The sequence below is a fragment of the Theropithecus gelada genome, unplaced genomic scaffold, assembly GCF_003255815.1.
Source record: "Theropithecus gelada isolate Dixy unplaced genomic scaffold, Tgel_1.0 HiC_scaffold_155, whole genome shotgun sequence".
Classification (NCBI taxonomy): domain Eukaryota; kingdom Metazoa; phylum Chordata; class Mammalia; order Primates; family Cercopithecidae; genus Theropithecus; species Theropithecus gelada.
In genome coordinates this window covers 10,843-16,102 of record NW_020257237.1, presented here as the reverse complement: position 1 = coordinate 16,102, position 5,260 = coordinate 10,843, and the positions used below count along the sequence as shown (strand labels likewise).

Genomic DNA, 5,260 nt, shown 5'->3' with positions numbered 1-5,260 from the left:
CCCTTCACCCACACCCCAACACCCACACCTCCTTCACCCACACCCTAACACACACACCACAACCCCCACACCCCAACACACACACCCCAACACCCACACCCCAACACACACACCCCAACACCCACACCCCCTTCAACCACACCCCAACACCCACACCCCAACATGCACACCCCCTTCACCCACATCCCAACACCCACACCCCCTTCACTCACACCCCAACACTCACACCCCAACACACACACCCCAACACCCACATACCCTTCACCCACACCCCAACACCCACACCCCCTTCACCCACACTCCAACATACACACCCCTTCACCCACATCCCAACATCCATACCCCTTCACCCACACCTTAACACACACATCCCAACACCCACACCCCCTTCACCCACACCTTAACACACCCCAACACTCACATGCTCTTCACCCACACACCAACACACACACCCACTTCATCCATACCCCCTTCACCCACACCCCCTTCACCAACATCCCAAAATCCACATCCCTTCACCCAATCCTTTCACCCACAACCCAACACACACACCCCAACACCCACACCCCAACACACACACCCACTTCATCCATACCCCCTTCACCCACACCCCCTTCACCCACACCCCCTTCACCCACACCCCAACACATACACCCCAACATACACACCCCAACACACACACCCCCTTCACCCACACACCCTCCCCCTGCCATCTCCCTGACACCCCATCCAGGATCCACAGGAACTTTTCCAGAAGGAAATGTCTTTCTCTGGCTTGTTTTTCTGAGGTCACTGCCCTTGAGTGACGTATCCGTACTTGTGCCCTTCCTCCTCCTAGCAGACATGCTCAGGAAGGCAGATACGAAGCCAGCATGCCCTTCTCTCCTAGGGCCAAGCCCAGGGGTCTGTGGGTGCTGAGTGGGTGACCCTGAGCCGACCCAGGGTGTAGCCACTGCTCAGGGACAGCTGGATGGGGAGCGGAGCTCCTCATTTGCTGCAAGACACTGGCCGGCACACAGCAGGCGCTTCCAGAGGCTCCAGGCAGCCCTTGGTGCTCAAGCCCCAAGCAAGAGAGCCGTGGTGCCCCTTCCTCAGCCTGAGGCAGCCCCCAGAGCCTGAGGGTGCCCCTCCCCACTCTCCAGCTACCCAACTACAGACATGGACCCAGCACAGAGCCCAGCACCAGGCAGGCACTCGGCAGATGGAGAAGGAGAGGCCCCCCCGCCGCCAAGTGCCTGCCCCACAGGCCCTGCCTCGACCCTGCCCTGTGCTTCCTGCACGTGTGCCTGCGTGTGCCTCCGCGTGCCTCCGCGTGCCTGCGTGTGCCTCCACGTGTGCCTCCGCGTGCCTGCATGTGCCTCCGCGTGCCTACCGGGGCCTGCGTGTGCCTCCGCGTGCCTGCGTGTGCCTCCGCGTGTGCCTCCGCGTGCCTCCGCGTGCCTCCACGTGCCTCTGCATGTGCCATGTACCCTGGTGTCCTCTGGCCATTGCCCAGGTGCAGGTCCCAGGAGTGGGCTCAGGCCCTGGGACTGTGTCTGCGCTGCCTCCTCCGGCCCCCGAGGTGGAGGCTGGTGTCCCAGGCAGGCACTGGGTTCTCTCAGGGGCCAGCGGAGCCTCCATTTGCACAACTCCCCTCCATCCACCCACATAGCCCGGTTCTCCCCAGGCCACGGGGCCAACCACCACTTTTAAGGTCACTCTTAGGGTTCCCGTTAGAGAGTAGCCTAACTTTCCTCCCTGCATGAAGCCCAGAAAGCTGAGAGGGTCCCGTATGTGAGCCCATGGGCCAGGCCCACTCTGGGAAGCTGCCGTGAGAGAGGAGCTGGCTCATGTGGGAGACTGGCCATCCACAGCCCCTGGCTCGGGACACCACGGTCCCCTGTGGACGGACAGAGGCCGCTGGTTCCATCACCACGGGCTTGGCTGTCCTGGCAGCCTCTCTGGGATGGGCGGCCAGCCGTGAGGGCCAAGGACTCCAGGCCCAGAGGCACCAAGTCTGTGGGACAGCAGCAGCTGCTGACGCCCTGCCCAGCTGACCCCCTCATGCCTGGAGCTGTCCTGGGCCCCACCAGTCAGCAGCCATGGCCTGGCAAGGGTGAAGGGAGCTGTCGCTCGGGGACCATCACCGTGGGGCCCAGCCATCCGGGCTATACCGCCTGCCACTCAGCAGCGCCATCGTCACCCGGGTCCTGGGCATCTGGGACAAGTGTCCTCATGGACACAGCTCACCCTTGGCTGGAGCCGGGCACCCACCCCACTCTCCAACATCTAAAGCCAAAAACACCTGAGGCTGAAGGAAGCGGCAGCCACAGGCAGGTGAGGATCTGCCCAGGTCTCGGGGAGCCTGGACCACTTTGACCAGGCCATTCCTGCCGCCAGGTCCCCCCGTTGCGTGGGGCTGAGATCACAACATATCACCGTCCACTGTGGCCGGGCTGGGCAGGTGAGGCGGGCCGGCAAGCGAGAAGGAAGTGGGCACCCACAGGCAGCCGGGCAGGGTGCAGGGAGGCAGGCAGGCGCCAGGCAGCCACAGAGGCCGCCCCGTCCTGCGAGGGCATCTGCCAGTCGGTGAGCAGAGCAGAGACAGAGGCTGCAAGAGCTGGAGCTCAGGCGCAGTCTCTCTGGGGCTCGGAAGCTTCCAGAAGTGGGGGCCCAGGCTGCTTCCCGGGGCAGGCATTTTTCCTCTCCTGTGAGGAGGGTCCTGAGTGAGACCCCCCACTGGGCAGCAGCCTGAGCCAAGGCCAACCAGGGCCCTGGGAGACCCAGCAAGGTCACAGCTGCCGGCTGGGCAGGGACACGGTGACACCCCCCCAGCGGCGAGTGTCACACTCCTGCTCTCACAGGTGCCCAGGTGCTGAGAGACACGGGCTTGGCTGTCACTCAGTCCCAAGAGCTTGACTCACAATGACGAAATTGTCACCCTGCCCCAGGCTCCGCGTGGGATGGGCTGAGCAGCTGGAGGGGAGGAACAAGATGCTGCAGGGCCCAGGGAGGTGCCCAGACGGGGTCCCAGAGGTCGCTGAGCCCCTCCACACCAAGGACAAGATGGCAGCCTGAGGGCCTGCAAGCTCCAGGCTCTGCGTGAGCTTCCAGAGGGTCATGGAGAAAGAACACCACGCGTGGGGTCCAAGCACCCACGCCAGAGTTCACAGGATCTTCACCATGGAAATGGCCCACACTTCGCTGACCCCGTAATAACCCCACCTCGGGGTCCGCGCTGCAGCAGAGTCCCAGGGTTCTCCAGCACATAGCTGGTGCCCAATAAAACCTAAGTCAATTGGATTGAATGTTTCCTGCTAAATTTTCTTCCTATCTTTAAGATGCATATGTAGTAAACCTTTGCCATGATGTTACAAACTTGCAACAAGCCATGTAAAGAAACCACTGCATCTCAGGGAACTCTTCGACTGCCTGACCACCTCCGATCTGCAGATTTAAATGCAATTTTATTTCACCTTTGAACAAAATATGTACATAAGTTTCAACTTCAGGACATGCCTTATACTGCTAAAGCTTTGTCCTTTTCCAAAATTCCTTTAGTTCATATTTAGTACTTGAGACATCTCAGAAAATTAAATATCCTCATTTTTACAGTTGAAAAAGTTCAGGTTTAGAAAGGGCAGCATCTCCCAAGGCCACGAGGTCTGTTGGAGCCGGGATTCACCTCCTGGTGCTCGGCACGGGCCCTGGGAGCCCCACTGCAGGCTGCAACCACGCTGGACAGGTCAGAGGGAGGGAGAGGGGCCGCCACACTGCCCAGAGGCCAGACGATCGAGAACCTGGGGTGGTCTCCTGGACAGAGGAGGGTGCTGGCTGCAGCCGAGGCCAGTTCTGACTCCTGTACCTGCACCCCCCACCTCGCGCGCACTCTTTTACAGCCGCAGGGATCAGCCCTCAGGAAAACGGAAGTGCTGGGGCCTCGGCTGGCTGGGGCTGCCGTGGAGTCTCACGGTCGAAGATGTTTATGGGGTTCGGTTCTGTTCTGTTTGGACCCTCTGGTCATTTGTCAAAGACAAGGAAATTAGCCCCAGCTTTGCCGGTCACGGGTAACCCAACGAAGCACTAACCAGAGGATAGCGTAGCCAGGTCCCTGCTGTACCACGTGCAGGTTCTGCGCAGGCCCACGCCATCTCGAGTGTGCATTTCTGGGGCTGACCATGAACTACTGGACAGACAGCACGTGCGGAAAGAAGGATCAGAACCTGACACAAAGCCTGGGGGCCTGGCCTGCCAGTCAGTGGGCAGAAGTGCAGCCAGGGCCCTCGTGACACCGGCCACGGAGATGTCCAGGGCTGGGGTCACAGGTCAGCACCGGGCCCCACCCTCACTGCTGGTGACTCGGGGATTCACAGGGAGGGAGGGAGGCGACTGACAGCCCTGAAGATGGTTCATGAACAGAAACCACTCGCTAATCTTTGCAAAGCCCCAGGCTGCGGAGGAGTGATTTTATCTGATGATGTCCTTAGAACACTATTACTGTCAACACCGTAACAAACTGAGGTGTCACACTGGACTTTTGGAGGATGGAAGGGCGTATTCATGCTGTGATCTTCATCACAGTTTGGCCCTGCAGAACCTTCCAGAACCACCACCCCCTCCTGCTTGCCTCATGACCCCATTACTCTCCAACGATGCAGTCACCTTCCCATTGACAGTAGAGGCCCCGGCCACAGGGGCAGCGGGCAGTCTGCCAGCCACATCTTCACTCTCTTTGTCGTTAATCCTCAGGCAAAGCTGGGCCCAGCTCCCAAAGCTGGAAGGCGCCCAGTGCAGAAGAGAGACAGGGAGAGAAGGAGACCAGGGAGGGTGGGAGAGGGGCAAGGGGAAGAGGGATGGCTGGGCCAGCTTTCCGGGAGAGGAGAGGGACGCCAGCCCCCAGGGTCCTGAGCCCGGAATCCCTCCTCACACCTTGCCCCTTTGCAATTTACCTGGTGTACAGAGGGCATTTCTGAAATCTTAGCTCCAGGAGCTGAATTTCAGCAGAATACGCCTTCTTTTTATGAGGCACAGATCTTAGCTGAATACCCAGTAATTACAGGCACTCCCATGATCCACCTGCAAGGCTCGTCAACTTTCTAAAACAAACACCATTGCTCAAGCCTGTTTACTTTTAAAGCACCCGACAATGCTCGCTTGCTAGTTTGTTTTTGTCCTGCTAAATCTTTGAAAGGCTTTCCATAACTCCTGGCAAATGTTGCCAAATTCAATGCAGTTGGCATTTAAATATAACTTTGGGGCCGGGCGCGGTGGCTCAAGCCTG

The 5,260-nt window shown here is 59.4% G+C and overlaps 1 long non-coding RNA gene across 1 annotated transcript in view; it reads left to right on the top strand.

Moving 5' to 3' along the window:
• The window catches only part of LOC112616977, a 9,218-nt gene extending 5,937 nt beyond the window's left edge, over positions 1-3,281 (top strand). Inside the window, exon 3 of the long non-coding RNA XR_003117832.1 lies at positions 2,931-3,281. This is a non-coding gene — a long non-coding RNA (uncharacterized LOC112616977). The remainder of the gene's footprint in view (positions 1-2,930) is intronic.
• Positions 3,282-5,260: the final 1,979 nt, after the last annotated feature.